This window comes from Dermacentor albipictus, chromosome 6, assembly GCF_038994185.2.
Source record: "Dermacentor albipictus isolate Rhodes 1998 colony chromosome 6, USDA_Dalb.pri_finalv2, whole genome shotgun sequence".
NCBI lineage: Eukaryota > Metazoa > Arthropoda > Arachnida > Ixodida > Ixodidae > Dermacentor > Dermacentor albipictus.
In genome coordinates, this window is record NC_091826.1 from 36,929,248 (window position 1) to 36,941,385 (window position 12,138).

Below are 12,138 nucleotides of genomic sequence, written 5' to 3' on the forward strand. Positions count from 1 at the left end.
GTTTTCCCATTAAAACGTGCCTATCTGGAAGACAGTGCAGTATAAGGCCGTATCTCAAAGCGATGTCTGTCACGAGGAACTTAAGATTGCTGGAAGCTGGCAGGTGAAGCCTGCACCAGATGTTTCAAAGAGCGACACTGGCGCGCAAGACGCAAGCGGTTGGTCGTGACCTGACGTTCACAGCATTGGGCGTTTGTAAGAGATACGAGGTATCGAACGATCACTTTGATAACTCTAAATGCGCAAGGTTACCATGCGTGCAGTTGTCGAGATGGTACAATCATCACCTTATAAGCATGTCGTCGCATCGTTGGCGGGGCTAAGTTCTCGCCAGTTTCAAAATGTTCGTTCGCACCCATGTGTCCCAAATCGTTGCATGCAGCAAGTCGGACCCCGACACGCCGTACGAGAAATAACATACAAAATCGCACCAAGTGTTTCCCACTCAACACAGCGGTAAAAAAGTGTTGTGAGACCACCGTACAAGGTTACCGGTGGTAAGGACAGCGTCTTCGCGTTCTTCTTTCGCGACAGCTAGCGTTTTGCGTTGCTGTCGCGTGAGACACAGCTTCGCTGGTGACCAGATGTATTCGCGAAGGCTGCACAGGGTTACGAGCTGGTCCTTGAGGAAGTAGCGCTCCAAGTGTCGGTTGGCTCCGCCGTACGCGAAAACTCGGCGGTAAGGGGAGCGCCACCCCCAAAGCATGGTGCAATGTAGTGCAACAAATCACCTCTCAAAGCATACGAAAGGCTTCTTTTTTCATAGCAATGGGCATTTTTTCATAGCAACAAGTCTCTCCCTACAACAACGTCCTCAGCGTGGATGAGTTGGACGACGGCATGGGCCAGCTACCATCTATTTCATGCCCGAACCGAACCCTTACAACGTGTGCATTTTTCTTTATCTTTCTCTCTCCCCTTAACTTTTCCCCAGTGCAGGGTAGCAAACTGGATATTTACTAGTTTACCTCATTGCCTTTCACATCTCATGTATCTCTCTCGCAATGACAAATACGCTTCTTAGCGGTAAAACCACAAGGGACGAAGACCGTCTTTAAAAAGAGCATGGTGAAGTGGCCGACGAAACTGTGGGTAGTGACGCCACGGTCGATACCTCGCCTCAAGGCCCGTGCGGGCGCGCAAGGGCCTTCGAAGACGCAGGAGCACCGGCACCGCGTCCCTACGGCTTCCCCAAAGGCATCTACTACGGTGTCCGCCATTCGCGTGTCCAACGCCGCAGTAGACGCCGCGGTTGTCTCCACTCTGTACGGAGCGGCGGGCGAGGAGGAGCCCCCTTGTCTAGCGCGCCACAGGAGAGGGTGCATAGCCGGGTCGAGTTTCTCGCTCGCGAACGCCACATTTAAACGCGTTTGCCGGTTCACCCTCACAAGCTGTCACTCATAGGGAACCTCCTGGCGACGAGGACGGCAGAAATGCGCCTTGAGTGTCCATATAATTGGTTTCGCGATAATTATTTAATGATGACGACGATTGGCCGGAGCAGTGGCACGAGCGCGTTCACGCGGTAGCGCCCAGGGGCGCCAACGAGCCAGCTGTGGAAGAATACGACGCTGGAGCTCATCCTGATGACGATAGTGTTGTGTCGACGCACGGACACGATCCTGGGGGAACTAGTGCGTAACAGCTTAGCTGTGAAAGAAAGCACAGCCGTGCACACATTCATGATTTCGTGGCTTTCTTGTCTGTATGTTTCTGTCTGTATATGTTATCTGGATTTTTTTCTTTCGTTTCATTTTGTCACCTCACTAGTTCTTCTCAGCGTATACAAGTCCGGACAACAAACACACGTTGATGGTTGGAAGTTAGTCTTTGTCCCCGTGTGCCTCTTTCTTCGTGTACACGTTTTAGATCGCGCTGTTATGATATTGGTGCAAAACGAACTGGCTGAGTTTTTCACCTTACTAAGTTACATTTCTGCTTACTCGGGCGTCATTTTTTCTTTGTCCGTGCATCCCTCCATTTCAATTCCCTTCATCGCCATCAGTGTGTGCCATGCCCGAATGCTAACATAGTGCATTCGCGTGAAGCAATTACCTCATGAGGTCAAAGCCTGTTTGGTGGGTTAAGACCTTCTGCCAGTCATGGCACTAGGATCTGCAAGATCTTCTGGGCCGAGTGGCTTCGACAGAACTGAATCTACAGGTAGTCCATGTACTTACAGTTGCAGCAGAAGCAACTCCGCCACCGTGGAAGGGAGCAAAAAAAAAGATATGATTACTCGGCACTTATTGACAATTTTGCTGACTGTGTGCGGACAGCTGAGTTCAAGAAACTTCTAGCCGGCAGGCCAGCGAGGCTTTACTCCATCGGCCATCACGTAGCCGTTTACTCTTATGGCCTGGTTTCGTTTTCCAGATTTTAATGCGTGGCAGCTATACTATGAAGCCCAGGATCAAAAAGCTTTACACGGCAGTTTTGATCGCATTTCGCTGTGCACTTAATTACTTGTGTGCGATGCTTTTTATTTCTCTTGCTTTTTTTGTCGAATTTTTAAATATTGTCCAAGGAAATTCTCGGTCCTGACTAGGAAGGCTTGCCAGCGACCAGAAAAAGAAACTACCGAAAAGGAAGCCTGAATAATCGATTCCACGATAGATGGATCGATAAGTTGGTTGTTTGAGCTTACGATGATGTGTGGTTTTTTGTGGCGCAAGGGCCAGGTTTGGCCAAAGAGCGCCATGACAAGTGGTAATGTTGACGATGTATTATGGAAGATGTGACTTGGCTGTAAAGTGGCCTAAAAAATATTTGCTGTAAAGTGCGTAAAATTAACTTGTTATAAAATTATGGCGATGACAGATGACGAATACTATGAACACTAAAATCCATCGTGAAAGAATGATGCAGAATAGAAAATATATGAGATGTTAAAAATTGCCTGGAGCACTGTTGCCTCGCCAGAGCCCTTGAAACAAAAGGGCCTAGAGGCACGTGCTACACGAAAGAACTATCGTAGCGCCATCCTCTGAAGAGAGGAGACGCTACGAACATGTTGGGCTAACAACATGCAACACAACATCTTTCAGATAACTTAGGACTGCGTTAGTGTCGAAGAGCGGTTCTGGGCCGAGTAACATTACAGGATGAAGGGGAATATGCTGCCGGTATGCTAACGGAAAATGTTTCTTTCTGTCAGATTCGGCTTTCCGACACTACAGGAGGACATGGAGGACGGTCAGCCTCTCCCCGCATCTACCGCAGGTTGGAGGATCATTTTCAGTGAGTAAGAAGTTGTGTGTACCAAATGTGTGTCCTATTCTGAGGCGACAGAATAGGACATCTGTTCGCCGTGATTTTTTTACGGAGGGCCAAGAACCTAACTGTGGCTTTATCACGTGCAGTTTGTTATTTACTTCTGCGTCCCACTTACGTTGCCAGTGGTTTCGCAGTTTCCTTCTTAAGAAAGGCTTCAGGTCCGTGACAGGGACCGAAGCAGTAGGACTGACTGTATGCAATGAAATTGATGTGGCCATCTGGTCTGCTAGAACGTTACCCTCGATGCCCCTATGTCCAGGCACCCAGCATATAATGACATGCTGGTTAGACATATACGCTCTACAGAGGACGGAATAGAGCTCAATAATTACGGGGTTTCTGTGTTTACAGTGTGACTTCAAGGCTTTTACCACGCTTAAGGAGTCTGTAAATAAAATTGTTTTTTGAATATTTGATTTTCTGATATGTTTCATAGCCGACAGTAGTGCATGGGCCTCAGCCGTAAATATGCTTGTTTCAGGGTGCAGTACACCGGATTCCGAGAAGGATGGGCCAATGGCTGCGTAGGACACCCCGGCATGCGACTTAGAAGCGTCTGTATAAAACTCTGTGCACGAGTACTTGTACTGGAGCTCCAAGAAGTGCATTTTGATGTGTGTCTCTGACGCATGTTTAGTGACCTGTACAAAGGATGTGTCACATTCTATCAGCTGCCACTCCCAGGGTGGTACTAGCTTAGCTGGAGGCATTAGGCGTTGGTCGAGAACTGGGACATCCATTTCCGTGCTAAGTTCTCTTGCACGCAGTGAGAAAGGAAGTCTCACAGAGGGTCTGTTATGAAAAAGTGTTTCACATGTCAAGTCGTTAACGGTTGTGAAACACGGATGTTCCTTATTAGAGCGCACTTTCAGAAAATAGTTGAAGCTGATGTAAGTTCTCCGAAAATGGAGTGACCACTCATCGGACTCAACATACAAACTTTCAACAGGGCTTGTTCTAAATGCCCCAGTGGCCAGACGGATTCCCAGGTGGTGCACGGGGTCTAACATCTTTAGCGCGCTCGGGGCGGCAGAGTGATACACTGCGGCTCCATAGTCAATTCGCGACCGAACTAGGCTCCTGTAAAGATTCAACAGGCACTTCCTGTCGCTACCCCATGTTGTGTATGATAGGATTTTAAGTAGGTTCATTGTTTTTAGACATTTTTCTTTAACGTGTTTTATGTGAGGAATGAAAGTGAGCCTAGAGTCAAGAATAACACCAAGGAATTTGTGTTCTTTGCTGACAGGAATTTGGTGTCCGCCCAGTTCTACACAAGGATCTGGGACCAGGCCTCTCTTTCTTGTGAAGAGAACACAAGCACTTTTGTGGGGGTTGACCTTAAATCCGTTTTCGTCTGCCCACTTGGAAACCCTGTTCAAGCCCTGCTGTACCTGTCTTTCGCATACTGTAAGGTTGCAGGATTTGAAGCCTATTTGTATATCATCTACGTATACGGAATAAAAAATGGCAGGTGGTAGTGAAGCACGTAGCGTGTTCATCTTTACGATAAAGAGAGTGCAGCTGAGCACGCCTCCTTGGGGTACACCAGTTTCTTGCGTAAAGGGACGTGAGAGTTCATTGCCGACTTTTACTCGGAAGGTACGATTTGTCAAATAGCTTTCAATTGTGTTCAGCATATTTCCACGGATGCCAATTTCCGACAGGTCTCGTAAGATCCCGTAACGCCATGCCGTGTCATATGCCTTCTCCATATCGAGGAATATCGATAGAAGAAACTGTTTATGTATAAAGGCATCGCGGATATTTCCTTCCATGCGCACAAGATGATCGGTTGTGGACCGCCCTTCTCGGAATCCACACTGATAAGGATCGAGTATATTGTTGAGCTCAAGGAAATGTATAAGTCTGCGATTTATCATTTTTTCAAAAAGCTTACACAGACAATTAGTTAGAGCTATCGGCCGGTAACTAGCCGCCAAGGAAGGGTCTTTTCCCTGCTTTAGGACAGGAACCACAATCGCTTCTTTCCATGTGGATGGGAGGTATCCCGAAGCCCAAATAGTATTGTATAGTGTAAGAAGTGTAACTTGTGCGTCAGTATGTAGGTGCCTGATCATGTCATACATGACTCTGTCTGGTCCCGGTGCAGTGCTTTTACATGTGTTCAAGGCAGCTCTCAACTCGGCAATACCGAAAGGCTGGTTATACTGTTCATTCTGCCTGGATTTCCGTATGATTGGCTGACGTTCTATTATTTCTTTATGTTTAAGAAAGGACTGGGAATAATTGATTGAGCTTGACACACGCTCAAAGTGCTCCCCAAGTGAATCTGCCTGGTCTTGCAGGGTTTCGCCTTGTGTGTTTACTAAAGGGAGGGAGTATGTTTGTCGCCCTCTTATTCTACTAACCCTGTTCCAGACTTTGGCCTCATCTGTATACGAGTTGATACCTGTTAAAAAGTTCTGCCAGCTCTCTCTTCTGGCCTGTCGGCGGGTTCGCCTGCCTTGGGATTTTACTTTTTTAAAATTGATAAGATTCTCTGCAGTGGGGGAGGCGCGTAGCAATCCCCACGCTTTATTTTGTTTCTTACGAGCGATCCTACAATCATCGTTCCACCAGGGGACATGCCGTTTGCCTGCCAATCCATTTACTTGTGATATACATTTAGTTGCGGCATCTATGATGAAGGCTGTAAAGTACTCCACAGCTGCATCGATTTCTAAAGAAGACATATCAGCCAGCGAGATGTTAGTAAGTGTTCGGAATTTCTCCCAGTCGGCTGTATGTATCTTCCACCTAGGGGCTTGTGGAGGAAATTCATTTTCTTTAGATGTTCTTAGCAGTACGGGGAAGTGATCACTCCCGTAAGGATTGCTCGTAACTTCCCATTCGAGTTCGGGCAGTATAGACGCGGAAACTATACTAAGATCTATTGACGAAAAGGTTCTGTTTGCAAGAGAGTAATATGTGGGTTCTTTCTTATTGAGAAGGCACGCACCGGAAGAAAAAAGGAACTGTTCAACGAGACGACCTCGCGCATCTATACGAGAGTCTCCCCACAAGGTGCTATGTGCATTGAAATCGCCAAGAACAACATAAGGTTCTGGCAATTGATCTACATAGGATTGAAATTCATGTTTCGTTAATTTGTAATGTGGGGGTATGTAAAGAGAGCTAATGGTGATGAGTTTGTTTAGGAGAACAGCTCGAACCGCCACTGCTTCGAGAGGCGTTTGTAGCTGTAAACGTTGACACGCAATGCTCTTATGGATAACAATGGCGACACCGCCCGATGATGCGACAGCATCATCGCGATCTTTGCGATACGTTATGTACTGTCGGAGAAAGTTGGTGTGTTTGGGTTTTAAGTTTGTTTCTTGTAAACACAGCACTTTGGGATTGTGTTTGTGGATTAATTCTTGAACATCATCAAGGTTTCTAAGGAGACCTCTGACGTTCCACTGAATTATCTGTGTATCCATATTGGGAGATAATATGTGCTGTGTGTACAGAAACAGAAGTAGTGTTTATGGAAATTACAGTGATTAAATTACAGAGCCCTTTCGAGGCCCTGTAACGGGAGTTTTGCCCTTTCTGGAGCGTTCGAGTGAACCTCGCCGCTCCTTAGGCGCTTGGCGCCCCTGGAGGATAGGTGTAGTGTCCATTGCCTCTTGTGAGGCGCCGGACACGTGCTCTTGCGAGCGAGAAGTTATCAGGGAGTGTCCCGACTTGGAGGGCAAGACCGCTGCGCCCAACAGCACGGAGGTCGTTGGGGCTCCCTGAGGGATTTGGCTGCGCCGGCCGTTGCCAGCGCTGGAAGGGACCTGGGAGGTTGAGGCAGCCTCGGCTGCGCCCACCTTCGGGATCGATGGTCCCTTCTCTACGGTTGGCGGAGCAGCGCTAGCTGCAACCGCCGCAGTGGCAGACGGCGTAACTGCCGACTCACTGTGTGTGGGTCGGACAGCCGCCGGAGGCCGTTGTGACGCTGCCCCCTGACGCGCCATTCGGCAAAGCTTTTCTTGGGCAGGTATGAAACCCGCCTGCGTGCCTCTTTGAAAGTGATATTTTCCTTGACTTTAATTGTAACAATTTCCTTTTCTTTCTTCCAGGATGGGCACGACCGCGAGTACGCGGCGTGCTCCCCATCGCAGTTTACACAGCGGAGAGCGTTCTCACAGGTTTCGGTGGTGTGTTCTTTGGCACTGCATTTAGCACAAGTTTGGCGGCCTCGGCAGCTCTGCGAGCTGTGGCCGAAGCGCTGGCATTTGAAACATCGGAGCGGATTAGGCACGTAAGGCCTGACACGGAGCTTTATGTACCCGGCCTCGATCGATTCGGGCAGGACACTTGAATTGAAAGTGAGGATTAGGTGTTTGGTTGCAATTTCTTTACCATCGCGCCTCATCTTTATTCTTTTCACATTAACCACATTTTGCTCATTGAAGCCCTCTAGGAGCTCTGCCTCCGTCAGCTGAAGCAGGTCATCATCTGAGACAACGCCGCGTGAAGTGTTCATAGTGCGGTGCGGAGTCACTGTCACTTGAACGTCCCCAAATGACACGAGACTGGATAACTTCTCAAATTGTTTCAGATTCTGGAGCTCCAAGAGGAGATCTCCACGTGCCATCCTTGTTGCCTTGTAACCTTGACCAAGGGCCTCAGTTAAGGACTTTGAAACTAGAAATGGGGAGATTGTGCGTACTTGTGTGTCTGACTTTTCCGAGTGAATAACATGAAATCGTGGGAAGTTGGGTCTTTCACGACCAAAGAACTTGAAAACATCTTCGGTGCGCCCTCTTTTCTGAGGGCGATCAAGGAGGGGTGGGAAAGAATTTGCCATAGGAGAACTTAGTTTTCGGCAATAACGCCAGCCACCCACCATGGAGTCCTACAAGGGGACGCTACAGGGACTGTAAGAACAGGTCCTGTAAACGCCAGCCGTACGTCATCACTATAACCAAATTTGAAATAACCTAGATTGGCTAATCACACAAGGTTAACCCTTGCTGCCTGGAAAATTTGGAAGTAAGCGGAAGGAAGGAGAAGACAGGAAAGATGAAAAGTGAGAGAAAGACGAAGGCTGGAGGGAGAGAGAGACAGGAAAAGGCAACTACCGATTTCCCCCGGGTGGGTCAGTCCGGGGGTGCCGTCTATGTGAAGCAGAGGCCAAAGGGGTGTGTTGCCTCCGCCGGGGGGCCATAAAGGTCCAATCACCCAGCATCAGCTCAACCCCCAGGATCCCCCTTTCCCCAGACACGGCTAAGCCGCGCACGGCTACACGCGGGAGGGTCCAACCCTCGTGTGCTCGGGTCCGTGGTGTCGCCACACACCAAACGCCTGCTTGCGCAGACGCCCCTGCGGGGTTGTTTGAGCTTACCGTCCCGACGCAACTCAAGGGCCACGAGGGAGACCGCAGTCACAGGCTCGGGCAAAGGTTTTGGCCCCTTTGGGTTCATTCACGAGCACTTGAATTTAAGGACTCGGGCGTCGTTGCACGCGGCCGCCATAGCCTGCAATCGAACCCTCTACCTATGCTGAGCAGTAGATGGCCATAACCGCAGAGCCACAGGGACAACAGCGGCGTGTTCGCGCCGTCGTGCTGTCATGGTATCGACGCACATGCGCGGCCGGCACTTGGACAGTCGGAAGGCCTCAAGATGTCAATTTGGCCTCAAAATGCGAGGATGACCAAAGTGGGCGCAGCGTGATACTCCGCTGAATTGGCTCTGCCAAAGCAAGGCATTCCATGCTTGCTCATTTGACAACTGTGTGGGGACACACAATTAACGTTGCTGAGGAGCATCTACCTTTAGTTCAAAGTCAGGGAGCCCATAACGTAAGAAAGACCTTACGAGAGACTGCACCGTCTAGTGCTTCGCGCCAAACATATCCAAGCCAAGACAACCTACTAGCGACCATCCTGTCGTTTCCATGCCGACACGTTTAGCACTCACAGCTATAGTTCCAGGTGAGCATAGAAGAAGCGAGAACTCATTTCAACAGTTACTGTCGATCTTTGATGGCGAGCGTTGCCTATAAGTGGTGACTTCGAGATCACCGCTTGTTTAATCGGGAGCAGCCCCATTAGATTGACAAGCTACGACGACGTCATGGATCGAAGTGCACAATCCTTGTGCTATGAAAGAGCCACTGGCATTGCCATCACGAGAATTAACGCCGAAGCGGGCACCTTGAGGTTTGCCTCATTCGGCATAGCTATCCCTCAGCACACGTAAATATAACGTACGGTAAACTCGCCACATGACGCACGTTCGCATAATGCACGCAAACCACGCAAACCAAATACCGTACGGAGCATGCGCAAAGAGGACAACGCGATCTCTCTAAGTACGTGACACGTTGACATTTGGCACAGCAGACACTATGGTAAAGGCGTCTAATAGCGGGCTTTTCTCAGTGTAGTAACTGAACTGTGGATCAGGGGAAGGATCTTTTCGCTTCTATAGATGACGTATCCCTACCCAACTTTTCTTTTTTTTGCTGAAAGTACAATGGCCTTATAGGCAGGCGTCACCTACTCTATAGGCACCTGTCAGTAAAAAAAAACATAATGAAAATAAATTCTGGGGCTGCAGGTGCCGAAACCTTGATCTGAATAAAATGCGTGCAGGCTGCAGTGGAAGAGATTCAGAAATAATTTTGACCTCCTCGTGCAACTAAGTGAATATGAACGAGTACATTTGCATTTCGCCGCCATCGAAATGCCACCGTCGTGGTCTGGATTGAACCTGCGGCCTGGACCTCAGGAACGCCACCCCACAGCTCTTGTACGTTACTGCAGTGCCGATACAAACAAAAATAATGACACTAACCTGAGTATTCTTAGGAGATTTGAATGAGAAAGCATTATGAATTACCTAATTGGTTACGTGCATGACACGTGACGTCATAGATTATCAAGTGTCCTTCAGAACTTTGCATTAATAAACCTTACTCCAGTAGGTAGGTTTAGTAGGTGCCTAATTTGCACCTACTTTAGTCCACGTTATTCCACCTTCATCCACATTGCTCTAATCTTTTACCAATCTCAATCTACTTTACTCATCTTCATTTTCATTCACTTTACTTCACCTTAAGTTACCTTTCTCTGATTGTTCCAACTTACAAGAGGCTGATGATGATTCTTGTTACCACTCGTTGCGAACTTTTCTGCCTTGTGGGACATACCATCATTTAGATTTAACACGGGCCCATCTTCGCGAGAGGCGAGTATAACGCTGCGTCTCAAAGCGCAATCTGTCACGAGGTAACTGAGAAGCTGCCAGGTGAAGCCCAAGCCAAATGTCTGAAACGGCGACTTTGGCGCGAAAGACGTGTGCGTGCGGTCGTGAACTGACGGTTATAGCTCTGGGTGTGTGCGAGTGTGTCCACAAAATCGAGGGTTTGCAACAGATATGCGAGGCCTAGAAACGTCACTTTGATAAACTGTGATTGTGCAAGGTCACCCGTGACGTGCATGCTGCGTTGGTTTCTCCCCAAATAATTTAACGTATTCATGGCAGGCAGGAACCAGGGTTTGGTTTTTCACAAATGTGTCAGCCTACTTTCCAGGAACGAGGAAAGCGTGAAGCACTGCGGTCGAAATGGAGCCAGACGCTTCAAAGAACTCCACTGCTGTGATTACACACGTTCCACCTAGGTGTCCAGGTGTTGCACAAGAAGGTTTATTAGTATATCAACAACAAGTCGAGTAACTTTAATATTTACCAAACGATGCTGAAGAACTGCATAGCCAGCGCATGCCTTTTATTTGATTTTCTTGAAAGCAGTCAGTTTAAATGTTCGTTTGTCTTTAAAAGTTAATTGTTGGCGCAAAGTTCCAAGTGTTAACGTTACACGTTGGTTTTCTTTTACATGGTTGATGATGGATAGGGTTTATTGGGGCAAATCTTTTTACGTGAAAGCATTTCTTCATTTCTTGCTATATTTGTTTAGGTTTTACCTTCGCGGCCTCGCTCTCAATTTTTTCGACATTACATTTTCTAACTTTACTCTTTGCACCGGCATAATCCCCTTCTCCTCCTCCTCGATTGAGGATGAGAGATGTAATAGTTCTGCGGAAACCCACAAGGTGGAGAGAAGTAAGTAATAAAGATAAAATGAGACATCCACGCAATCATTGCAATTGCTACAAAGGAAACCCATTCTAGTTCCTCGAAACAAAAGCTTCGCATTTCGAGAAAAATTCGTCCCGGTCCGGGCCTCGAACCTGGGACCACCGCCTTTGCGGGGCAGCCGCTCTACCATCTGAGCTAACCAGGCGGCTAGTAGATGGCCGGGCGAAGTCGAACTAAATGTGACTATGATGGCCTTCGTAGTTCTACCAGGTGAACGGCTTAAATTATGCCCCGTTCGTTAGACACACTCAAAACGCTCTAGAGCACAGACATTCGTAATATGTTAACACAGCCTCATGTGGACAACCGCTTCGAACTTTCCCTACACACCAAAAATTACATCGTCCTTATTGTTACGAAACACAAACAGGCTGCCTCGTTTAGTTCTCTCAAGGCACCTGGCGAAACCAATATACGTGTCGCACAATAAAGCCCCCCCCCCCCAAACAAACAACAAGTGACGAGCGTTCAATAAATGTTCGTGACACTTCTAGTAAGCCAGAAACCTTAAACATTTGCAACACTTTCCACTCATGCTGCACCACTTCCTAGTAAATGTAGAGTGCGCTTGAAGAAGTTAGAAAACGTTGTTGATAAACGGTTCTTTAGATTCTGCTCTTGTTCAACCCTGTACCACCTCTTCTGTAACACCCCAAAGACCCTGAGGGTAAATAAATAAATAAATAAATAAATAAATAAATAAATAATGCCAATGGAACACTTTGTAACGCTTACTTAAAATGTTCTTAAAGGTTTCTTT

At 47.8% G+C, this 12,138-nt stretch overlaps 1 long non-coding RNA gene across 1 annotated transcript; it reads left to right on the forward strand.

Moving 5' to 3' along the window:
- Positions 1-3,178: 3,178 nt before the first annotated feature.
- LOC139046850 (uncharacterized) lies at positions 3,179-4,647 on the forward strand. Its single transcript, XR_011506947.1, has 3 exons — positions 3,179-3,240; positions 3,758-3,830; positions 4,526-4,647. It is a non-coding gene; the product is annotated as an uncharacterized lncRNA (long non-coding RNA).
- Positions 4,648-12,138: the final 7,491 nt, after the last annotated feature.